At 32.6% G+C, this 12,773-nt stretch overlaps 1 pseudogene; it reads right to left on the bottom strand.

The window, feature by feature from the left end:
• Positions 1-1,503: 1,503 nt before the first annotated feature.
• LOC124926935 lies at positions 1,504-5,673 on the bottom strand (annotated as a pseudogene).
• Positions 5,674-12,773: the final 7,100 nt, after the last annotated feature.

Here is a 12,773-nt window from a genome sequence, read left to right as displayed (position 1 = left end):
CCCAAGTGCATGGCTGCAATTAAGGTATTTCTGAGGTCGTTATTCTTTCCCACCACCAGACGGTCCCTTTTCCTCAATAACCCGTGGTCGTATGAGCATTCTTGGTGAGAATCAACATTAACAAGAATTTTACGAATGACTTTGGTTAAGTTGGGATCTTCTACATAGCTTTCCTGAATTTGTTTTTGGACAACAGTGTGATAGACTGAAATTCCTGCACATTGGACACCTGCTACCCGCCTAGACAAAGCATCTACCACCAAGTTTTCTTTTCCCCTTTTATATTGTACAACAAAGTCATATCCCACCAATTTATAGAGCTATTTCTCTTGAGCCGGGGTTTGAACTCTTTGTTCCAGCAAGTATTTAAGAGCTTCATGGTCGGTCTTTACAATAAATTGTTTGTACCTAAGGTAAGATCGTCACTTCTCCACCGCAAAGGTTAAGGCCATCAGCTCTTTTTCATATGTGGATGATGGTAACTTTTCTGGTTCAATCGCCTTGCTTATGAATGAAATTAGTCGACCTTCTTGCATTAGAACTGCCCCTATACCAACTCTGCTTGCATCGGTCTCTACTACAAAGGGAATATTGAAATTTGGAAGCGCCAGGACCGGAGGGGAAAGCATACGCTGCTTCAACAATAGAAATGCATCTTCAGCTTCTTTATTCCATTCAAACTGACCTTTTTTTCAACAGGGCCGTGAGTGGTCGTGCTTTGGAGCCGTAGCCTTTTATAAATCTTCTATAGGATCCGGTCAGACCAAGGAACCCTTTCAATTGCTTAGGAGATTCTGGAACTGGCCATGTGCTCATTGCTTCTAACTTTGCTGGATCCGTGGCGACACCATTCTCGTCAAGGATATTGCCAAGATAGGAAATTTGCTTTCACCCAAAATTATATTTCCCCCTGTTAAGGAATAACTCGTTATGTTGCAATATTAAAAGTACCTTATGTAGGTGCTGGATATGTTCCTTCTAGCTCGGGCTGTATACTAGGATATCATCAAAAAATACTAGCACAAACTTCCTTAAAAATGGTTTCAAGGTCGCGTTCATTAAGCTTTGGAAGGAGGACGGTGCATTGGTTAGGCCGAAGGGCATCACCAAAAACTCATACAGGCCTTCGTGAGTACGGAATGCTGTTTTATGGCAGTCACCTGGGTGCATCTTTATCTGGTGGAATCCTGAGCGCAAATCGAGCTTGGAAAAGAACCTAGACCCATGCAATTCTTCCATTAACTCTTCAATGACCGGAATAGGAAACTTATCCTTAATGGTTGCTGAGTTGAGCCGCCTATAATCAATACACATTCTCCATGATAAGTCTTTCTTTTGGACCAACACCACAGGGGCGACAAAAGAGCCGTGGCTTCTTCTTATGACTCCCCTGTCCAGCATATCGTTGACCAAATGTTTAATTTATGTCTTCTGCAGGGCGGGATATCGGTAGGGACGCATGCATACAGCTTTCGTGCCTTCCTTTAATGGGATGCGGTGATCTTATTCTCTAGCGGGTGGTAAGTCCTCAGGTTGCTGGAATATTGGGCTGAAGTCATCTAGCATTTGCTGAAGGTCTACAGGAATATCATCTGGTGGCCTTGTAGAGAGCGAGAAAAATTGTGCTTCGTTTTCACTTCTTATTTGGATCATGGCAGCAACATTGTCTTTCTTTAATAACTTCTCTAGGTGATCACCCTTCATTAAATTGATTTGTGTATGGGGTATACCTTGCAAGACCGTGGTTATCCCTTTCCTTTTAAAAAAGAGTGTTAATTTTTCAAAGTCCCATTTTGAAGGGCTTAGAGTAATCAACCATTCGATTCCCAACACAATATCATACCCTGTCATTGTCAATACCTTCATATTTGCTTGATAAAACTTACCTTCCATAGACCATTTCAGATCATGGCAGAAACTAGAGCATAGAATGTTAGAGTCGTCTGTCACTCGGACCGAGAGCACTTGGGTGGGAAGTATATCATGGCTAATGTTCTTCATTATTCTGCTATTAATGAAGTTATGAGTGCTGCCTGTATCAATTAGGATCACGACCGGTAGGTTCCCAACTTTACCAAGAATCTGGAGCGTTTGAAAGGTTTTAGAACCCGTCAATGCATGTAAGAATATGGCTAGTTCTTCCACTGCGTCAGGCTGCAAAAGAGAATCATCAAGGTCTACCTCCGGAGCAGGTTCTTAGAGACTTGGGGCGACTTCTTGATCATTGGCCGAGACCATGAATAACTTTGATTTACACTTGTGATTTGGTTGCCATTTTTCATCGCAAGTGTAGCATAGGCCCTTCTTTCTCTTTTCATCCATTGAGACCGGGTCTAATTGCTTAATATGGCCCTGATTTGCACTCGAAGAGGACCCATATGATGAGCTCGGCTTTATGTATGGGGTTCTGTTCGTGCTTTGCCAACTTGGTTTGACGTTGCTCGGATTGGGTAGTAGTGGTGGCTCGGCGCTGTACAAATTCCCATTGCTCATTAAGGACCGATACGTTGCTTCTTGGACTTTAGCCATGGCCATGGCTTCGTTTAGAGAATCCAGGAATCGCAACCTGATACTGTTTGCAATTTCCTCCCTTAGACCGAACAAGTATCAATCTATGATGTATTCCCTTGGCATGTTGTAGAGTTTTTGAGAGATCGACATATATTGCAGATTATAATCTTGAACCGACCCAACTGTTTTAGATTCATCAATTGTCTCATTGGAGTGTCGTGTATAGAGGGTCCGAATTGCGTCATAAGATCTCTCTTGAACACGTCCTAAGATAGGGCCTCCATATGGTCTCGATTCTGTAGATAAGATCCATACCACATTCTTGCTTCGCCAGAAAAGTGAATGGGTGCAGTTTCTAATTTCGTGGCATCCCTAGTTTTATCCACCTTGAAAAATTGCTCGGCAGATATTAGCCAGCCCTCGACATCCGACCCATCAAACCGAGGAAAATCGACCTTGGTTAGCCGAGTGGGAGGAGCATAGTGTTGGTCGCGGTTCTGGCCAGGGTGCTGGGGCCTAAATGAGGAATGACCGTGGCAAGAATTATCTTCATAGGGTCTGTGGCGGGGTTCTTGCACATTTCCAGATGCCCCGCTCTCAAAGGCTTCCATTCTTTCTTCAGCCGCATCAAATCTTCGGTCTATGGCAGCTTGCATTGCAGCTGTTTGTTGGGACAGGTTTTCAATAAGGGCCTTGAGGACATCCATCTCTGATTGCTGGCGAGTTTCTACCATGTTGAGAATCGCCCAGCTCTGATACCAATATGTTAAGCTTTTAACTATAACCGAGCCTTTCGAGTTCTTTAGTTCAAGAAACAAGTTCTTGATTTTTAGGACCGATGATAGAATTCAATACTCAAACGCAGCGGACATAGAATGAGGAAAGAATTCGAGGTTAAGAGAGAAGAAACCGAGGTGATAAGAGAATACCACTAGAATACACCTAGCGGTCCTAGAAGGGGGATGAGGGCCGAGAGATAACTTAGAGCACCAAGTTCCAAAATATTCAATTCATAGCCCCAAAAAGTGGGTGGACATCAGCATTTAAAGAGGTTGAATTACCCAAAAGTCGGTTACAAACTTGTTACAACAACTTTTCAAAATAACAGAATTTGGTTTTAAAGAAATATAAGAGAAAATAAAAAATGAATTATTAAACAGAACATAAAGCTGGCCCAATTGCTTCATAGGACCGAGGAGGGTGTGTTTTCTTGTTCGTGGATCCTAACACAAACACACTCATTAAATTACATTAGTCAATTAAATAAGCTTAAAAAAGTTAGTTAAACAAAGAATGTAAAATTTATGAAACTATGTTAGAAATTAAATTATGAGTAACAATAAAGTAGTCAAATATTTATAGTGAAACAGTAAGAAATGATGGACAAGAGTTATTAGACTTGCTGATTAAGTAAAATATTTATTTATTTTTTATTTTTATTAATAATTTGTTTAGTTTCTTAATATACACATTTTTTCTTTTTTGAATGGGATACATTTAATATATATATTAAATATTTTTAGTTATTATTATTATTAAAAAACACTTAATAATTTCTATCTTTAAATTTATTTTATTAATTATAAATATAGTTTTGTTAAATTACTGTACATATTACATACCATTATAAAGTATAAACTCATTTTTATTATTATAAAACATGTTAGGATACAATTGATTGATTTTATTTGGATAAGTTTATTTTACTGATATTTTACTTTTTAATTAAATTATGCAATTTATTAATATAAAATATTATTTATTTTAATTTTAATTAATTTTAATATTAAAAATAAATTAAAATTTATTTAATAAATAAAGGAAAATAAAATTTTGAGAGAGAAATAATTAAGATGTAAGTATGTACAATAATTTAAAAAAAAAAAGATATTTAAAATAATAAAAAAAATTTAAGAGAAAAATTATTATGTTTTTTTAATAATAATAATTGAAAGAAAAAACTTAGATGCGGTAAAAAAAAAAATGTAAATATTAAGAAGAGGAGAAATTATTAATGAAAATAAAAAGAATCAAATGAATATTATACTTTTATCTTATATCTTTGTTCCATCCATTTATCCTTTATACTTATTGATTTTTTTTAAAAATACATAAAATTTATATCTCAATTATTACAAGCACTTTAAAGGGGAATTAACAGTTTGACAGATGGATCCCCGTAACCTCAAATAGGCTGCTGTAGTTGGCCAATAAGCTAGAAGAGAGGTTATCTGAAGTTGATTTTGAAGCGAGTATACTAAAATTTCAATTCTCTGACAAGTGAAGATAAATCATTGGTGGGGTTGTTCCGATCTAATTCGAAGTTGGTGTTCTCTTTTTGTTGCGCTAAGAAGGGATGGTTAAGTAACGATTTAGCGGTCCATCGCCTCAAAGGGTCCCTCACAAAACACTTGTTCAAAAATCTTTACCATCCAAGGATATTAATCCACTTGGGATTTCTGGAATCACATTATAACCTCCAACCAAACTAATATATTTACTCTTAAAAGGGATTCCCCATACATTCCTTCCATTGATCATCTGTAAAACAGTACATCCCAACGACCAAATATCCGCCGCCGTAGTATAAACTCCATGTCTTATAATTTCTGGCGCCATAAACTCCGGCGTCCCTGGCCTTTTCGAATTCACTCCCGCCCCTTTCATCGCCAACCCGAAATCCGCAATCTTTGGAACTCTGTCATCAGCGATCAAGATGTTTTCTGGTTTTATATCGCAATGAATAACACCCGATTTATGAATCTTTTCCAAACCAAGCAATATTCCCTTAAGGTAATGTTTAACATCTTCCTCAAGTAATCCTAGTCCACGGGTCTTGGCGATTTCATCTGCTAAGCATCCGCCAGAGGCGTATTCCAAGAATATATTATAAAGAGGAACGTTGATTCCTTTTTCTGTTTTTTCATTAGTGATATCGGTCCCATAATAACGGAGAATGTTTGGATGACCTTTGAATTTGGACAGCATTTGTTTCTCAATGCGGAGAGATTCGCCGTTCCGAGATGATTTGACTGCCATCAATTGGGGAAGGTGATCGAAGAGAGGGGTGCCAGGGAGAGGACGGGCCTCGCTCACCATCCCAAAACCGCCGGAACCCAAAAGCTTCCCCCTTTCCCACCATTCATGAATGGGATTCACCATTGTTTGCTGCTGTGTGTTGTAGAGTACTTGAATCAGATATTATGATCGATAAACTTGAATGAATGAATGAATGAGAGATGATGCCTTCTTTCTTTCTTTCTTGGAGAGTACTAAAATATATACAAAATACTCTCAACTAATCACTACCCTTTTTTTCTCTTCAATTTTATTTAATAATTAATTTACATTATAGAAAAAATTAAGAATAATTTGGATATTTTAATATATAAATATATTGATATATTTAATTTAGGATAAAAACAACTTAATCAATAACCACCTCCTCAAATAAAGCATAGATCTTACCATAATAGTAAGAGAAGGACAAAGCGGGGATTGGGTTTAATTTAAATATTTTATTCTAACTTATATCTTAATATTATATTTATAATATATATAAATATATAACATTCCATATATAATAAAAAAAAATAAAAATAAAAAATAAAACCTCTGATTAACTTAAAATCACTAAATCTCACTGTTTCCAAATCTTCTCAAATACTTCTAAATTACTTTTATTGAGTTATATTATATTAAGATAAGTTGTTTTAGATGGTTCTATTTTTAGTTAATTTTATTTTTAAAACTATGATAAAATAAATTATTATTTTCAACTTGTAGGTATCTAAATTATTATTAAAACAATTTCAGTAAGTTTCAACCAATTATTTAGATTCATTAATTTGCTTGTGATTTTTTTATTACATTTTTAATAATATTAATTATTAATAATCTATATAATTTTTAGGAAAAAAATTTAAGGTAACTACTTTTATAAGTAGTTCAATTACACGAACTACTAATAAAAGATCATGTACTATAAAAAAAAAAAAAAAAAAAGCTTAGTTAAATTTATTTCATTCTTAATTTTTATTTTTTTATATTAGTTTTTCTTTTTAATTTAATTTTATTTTTTTTATCAATTTTTATTTATCATCATTCTTAAATTCTCAGAAAAATATTTAACAACTTATTTATGAATTTTGTGTTTTACTATAATATTTTTGTGAAGAGTTATTTATTTATTTATTTTAATATAAACAAAAAAAAAATAATTTTTTATTTAATTTTTGATTAATAACTTATGGTAGTAGTAAGAAATATTTTTTTTTGTCTAATATTTGATTTTACTCTTTTGTTATTTGATAAATGAGTTGTTATTATTATCCAATTCTTGATTATTAATTAATTTATTTTTGTGTTGAAAGATTTTTATTGTTGAAAGGATAAGTCAGTGTTATATTCAACCATTATGACAAAACAATTTTAAAATAATTAATAATCAATATTAAAATAAGAGTAAAACATAAAAAATATAAAATTAAAATAATTAATAATGTAAAAAATTTATATATATAAATACTCGTTAAAAAGAAGAAGAGATAAAATATATTATTATTTAATTAATAAATATATAAATAAAAATTAATTACGGTTTATTAAAATAGGCTAAATGAGCCTATTTTTGATTATACGTATGATTAAATGACTTTGTATTAGCATATACGTCTAAATGAGCTAGTTGTATAAGTACATACATTTAAATGAACTTTTTTTCTTCTTTTAATTTATATATATATATATATATATATTAATAATCATATATAAGAAATACTCTATATCATAATTACATGATATTAACCATCTCTTCTCCCATTAGCTATAACTCTAAAAGAGCGGCACAATTTGTGATCGACACAATCGGCACGACAACACAATCGACACGGCCGAGACATTAGTGGCGCAAAATTTAGTCGGTTGATTTGGTCGTCGGTTACGAGGAACGTGGTCGGAGTCACGATCGTTAGTACGTCTGACACGTTTGGCACATCGGGGGAAATCATCTAGGTTTTATAAGTTGTAAAATCAAGTAACATCATTTGGGTTTGAACTAGGTCGGGAAAAAGGATCACAAAGTCTTTTGAGGTTGATTGCGGTTCAATTCTTGGTTTGTTACATATGTTATTTAGGTATTCTGTATTACTCTGTTTTGTATCTGCTCTATTTGTTGCATTATTCTTCTCTACTACAATAATGGGAAGAAAGAAAAGGAACAAGTCAAAGGAAGTCCAATAATTTGATTTAGAAGGTACAAAGGATGTTGTTGAATCTAAAATCGTAGGAAAGTAAAGGAAAATGTACATGAAAATAATAAAGGTAAAGAATCAATTAATGTTCAAAGTTCTAGTGAAGTTGAAGTAGGAAAACAAGGGAAAATGAGGGAATATATGGGGTATAACGAAAGAGCAAATATCACCAAACTTAAAGATCAAATCACAAAGTTCCTGATGCATGCAAATAAAGAAGAGATTGTGCTCAATAAAGATAAAATCTAGTAAACAAATATCCAATTGAATGTACACTACTTTTAGGATTGAAATTTACTCAAGAAGGAAGAATATGAAAAGATAGTTATAACCCCCATGGTTTGTGCCCCATTCCATAGCTTAGCACGTGTCAAGAGACAAATGACAATATGGAAGAACTACCGCAAGAAGGATCGAGGTTCGATGTATTTCAAATTTAGTTTGCGTGTCAGACATCTTTTAAAATGAAACATTTAGTTTTTACAAGATTTTGAAAATACTTGGAGCGGTAAGAAATTAATTATGTAAAAATAATTAATCACTAGTTCAAATTTTAAATAATCTAGGAGGCTAAATAACAATTTAACTTGAACCCGATTTAAATTATATAAACATAGTCAATTTAAAGATTATTTATTTGAAAATCAGCGTCTCCATGAGATTTTATGAAAATTAATAAAATGATATGTGTACAAACATATTTATTCTAGAGTTTCTAAAAAATTGTGGTTTGTTGTCTGTTTACGCTAGAGAAAGGGGGCTTTCGCGTTTTGTCCTCCACGCCCGCCTAAGGACGGTCTACAAAATTCTTCTAAAATAAACAAAGTCTGGTTTTTATAAATCCAATTATAACATTCATTATTTTTTAATTAGTAGTATAGGGGTCCTAAGTAAGGATAGACTTTAAATAATTGTACAAAATTATTTAAAAAAGGGGTGGGGTGTGTACATGTTGCTTCAATGTTCAAATTTAACAAAACCTGAAAATATCAAAGGAGAATATTATAATTTAAAAATAAATTCCAAACGGGGTTTAGGAACTATCTCAAAAATATAAAGATATCATTTTATGACCCTTCAGAATTATTTGAAAAAGGATCCGGGTTCCAAATTTACAAAAATAATTTTGGATTTTGAAACGTGGAACCAAATAGGTCTTAAGACCGTAGTCCTAAGCTTTGGGATTGGTTTGGCCGATCAAGGCTCGGTCAAGACCGATGTGGTTCGGACCATGGGTCAATCGCATGGGTCAAGGGACCAAAGAGCTCGGTCTTGGGCTTGGGAGGCTCGGTTCCAAACTCGGGTGGCTTAGTCCCAAGTCAAGTATACCGATCTAGGTATTCTGTCACAGGGTTAGAAACATCTGTCCTAGGCTAAGGGAGGCTCGGTCATAGGGTTAGGTTTATTTGTCATAGGCTAAGTGAGGCTTAGTCCTAATCATCGGTCATAGGTTAAAGGCTCTCGGGCCTAGGTTAAAATAAGATTCGGTCCTAGGTTACAAATATCGTTCCTAGGCTAAGGGGAGGAATCAGTCCTAAGTCAAAAAACTCGGTCGGGCTCCATGGTCTTGGTAGAATACAGTAAAATCTTTATTATTTTATCTCATTTGTAAATTTAATAAATTGAATTTATACATATTTTCTTAAAACAATATAATTTTTATATTTTAAAGTTGAAAAATAATTAATTATTAAATTAAATTGTAATACCGTTATTTGGAAGTATGAATTAAATTTATACATATTTTTTTACATTAATGAGCTTTTGAAATATTGCAGTTTTTGATAATTAATTATTGAATTAAATTGTATAATGATGTTATTTGGAAACATAAATGTTTTCAGAAATTTGTATTTCTATATATGATGACAAGTGAAATACTTATTATTCACGTGAATAAATTTGTAATGAATTAAATTGTGAGATAAGAGTTGGAAAAATGTTGTATATCTGTCAATATTAAAAGTGAAATTCTTATTCATCTCATCAATAAATTTATGATGAATTAAATTGTATCACAATTGTAAGGAGTTGTTTTAAAGGAGGTTGGATTCTCTGCTATCAATACAAAAAAAGGGGAAGAATTAATATCCAATAATTTTAAATGAAAGCATTGAATATATTAATTGGTAAAGGGGATAAAGGGATATTGCAAAAGGGAAGAATTTATACAAGTCTCATACAAACATGGTCGAGACTCCATTTGAGGTAGAAGAGTTTGAGAAACAGGAAGCATATGTGAATATGAACTAATGAAAATGCTGAAAGGTAAGTCACATGATGAATTTTCAGTAAACTTTGACCATCTAAATGAATATCCATGTATGGATTTGTATGCTCCTAATGTTTATAAAATGAAAATTAGTTATTGGATTTTAGATAGCGGTGCTAGTAAACATATAAGTTGTGATCCAAACATGATGCAAAACACCACTAAAATTATCACACACACTCATACCATTCACCTTACTACATAAATTACACTTAAAGATGTATTTTGTATACACACTTTTCAACATAATTTTCTCTTAGTAGCCAAACTAACCAAAGTCATGAAATTGATTTTTTTTTTCATCCAAAATTTTGTGTGTTGCATAACCTGGACAATAATGATGTAGTGAGATTAGAGAAACTTTCTAGAGATCTTAGTTGTTTGAAAAATCTATGTTGATAATAAGTTTAATTTTAATTGTAGTACTTCTAGTTCTAGCCATGTTTCCATTTCACCTGATGTATGACATAGAAGACTAGGACATACTTTTGTTAATGCTATAATATATATATATATATATATATATATATATATATATATATATATATATATATATATATATATATTGTTTTATTGTCAAGTTTAGTTTATAAGAAATATTGATTGTTTTTTCTTTCTAGCTATATTAAATTAACTCTACCCTTTCAACTTTTACACATTGATGTATAGATCCTCATCAATAAACTTTCATCCTTAATACACCATTTATGCTTACTGTCGTAGATGATTATACTCGTTATACATGGACTTTTATGATACATTTTAAATCTTAAGTGACACATTTTATTGAAAATTCTTTCACATGACATGCACATAATTAGTTTGATAAAAGTGCTAAAATCATTTGAACTGATAATGGTACTAAATTTACATTTTCACAATGTTAACCATTCCTTCAGAAATTTGGTATTATTCATCAAAAGAGTTTTGTTTATATCCCACAACAAAATAGTGTTGTGAAGAGAAAACACAAACACCTATTACAACTTGTTAGGACAATTTCATAATAGTCTATTCTAAAAAAAGATTTGTGGCCTTTGTCCATACTTCATACAACCCATATTATCACTTTACTACTCACCAAAATTTTCAAATAAAATACACCATTTCTCTGACTGTATGGTAAGAAACCAAATTACACACTTCTAAAACTTTTTTTGGATGTATTTGATATGCCACCAATATTATGTCACACAAAGATATTCTAAAGCCTCTAAATGCATATATCTGGAATCAAGTCAAGAACAGAAGGCCTACAAACTATTCAATCTAGATGATCATACAATTTCTTTAATAGAGGTTTCATTTTTCATAAACATCTTTTTTTATTTGATAATAATTTATCTTCTGATATTCGAATTCCTTATACTCCTTTAGATGATGCATTCGACTTACCTACTTGAATACCCATAGAAAGATTAATTTTATGTGATATTACTCCTTCATTTACTCCACTTACATCATCAACAAATTCACTTTCTTCTAACACCTTTCCTTAATCAGATTTACCACTAGACACATCTCATATTTATTGATTGGATTATGCAATGCGTTTCTTCAACCTATTTTATTGTTAGTGTCAATGGAGTCCACAGAGGCTACTTCGAGGGTGAAAACGGGGTGAGGCAGGGGGACCTCCTCTCTTCTTACCTTTTCATAGCTATCATGGAGATCTTTGAGAGTATTTTCGCGATGTTCCGAAAGAGTCGTTCATACATCTTTCACCCTTTCTGTGAGGTAGATGGGGTAACCCATTTATATTTTACTGACGATTTGTTCATCCTAGTGTACACCATAGTTGTCAATAGCATCTGTAGCGCTAGCTATAGCGAATAGCGTAGCGTAGCGCCCCCTTGTAGCTATAAGGCGCAATTGGCTACACACTTTCAAATAGCGCCGTCTTTCTACCTATAGCGCCAATATCACTAATAACAATGCCCCCTTATAGCGCGCTTTTAAAAAAATTAATATTATTTATTTGACTTTTTCAAATTTCCCAAATTATCTTATTTTATTTCCTTATTTTATTATTTTTTCCTTATTTTCTTTATGACTCTTCGTCTTCTCACTATTCTTTTATTTTATTATATTCTTTTGTTCTTTTTTTCTCTTAAGCCTTTTCCAATTCTTCTATTTCTCTTCTTTTCTTTTCCAATTCTTCTCTTTCTCTTCTTTTATTTTCCAATTCTTTTCTCTCTCTTCTTTCCTATTCTCATGCCATTTTGTCTTCTACAGCCATTTTCTACAGCCAAATCGTCAACTTGCTGGTAAGTTTTTTATTTGATAGTTTAGATTTATATAAGTTTTAGTAATAATTTTATATTTATTTATTTATTTTGTTTTGTTTTGTTTTAGTATTGAATGGAAAACATAGAAGAATCAGGAAAAAAATATAGGATGGAACTATGGGAGGATGGTTAACGTAGATAAGATTAGTGATGGGATATTGTGTAACTTTTGCCAAAAAGTTACAAAAGGTGGGATAATAAGATTTAAACAACATCTTGTTGGTGGATACAAAAATACAAAAGTGTGTCCAAAAATTCCAGCATGTGTCAAACAAACCTTAAAAGATCATTTTGAGAAAAGTTATCTCAAAAGATTATAATGGAATCCATAACTCATTTCTATGATGATGTTGAGGTAGAAGAGAAAATAAATGATATGGATTCACGTCCTAATTCATCTCGTGGAAAGCGGTTGGCGTCAATTTCTTCATTGGTAAACTCGTTAATAGT

This window comes from Impatiens glandulifera, chromosome 1 (genome assembly GCF_907164915.1).
Source record: "Impatiens glandulifera chromosome 1, dImpGla2.1, whole genome shotgun sequence".
Lineage (NCBI taxonomy): Eukaryota > Viridiplantae > Streptophyta > Magnoliopsida > Ericales > Balsaminaceae > Impatiens > Impatiens glandulifera.
This window is presented reverse-complemented; position numbering and strand designations above follow the sequence as displayed.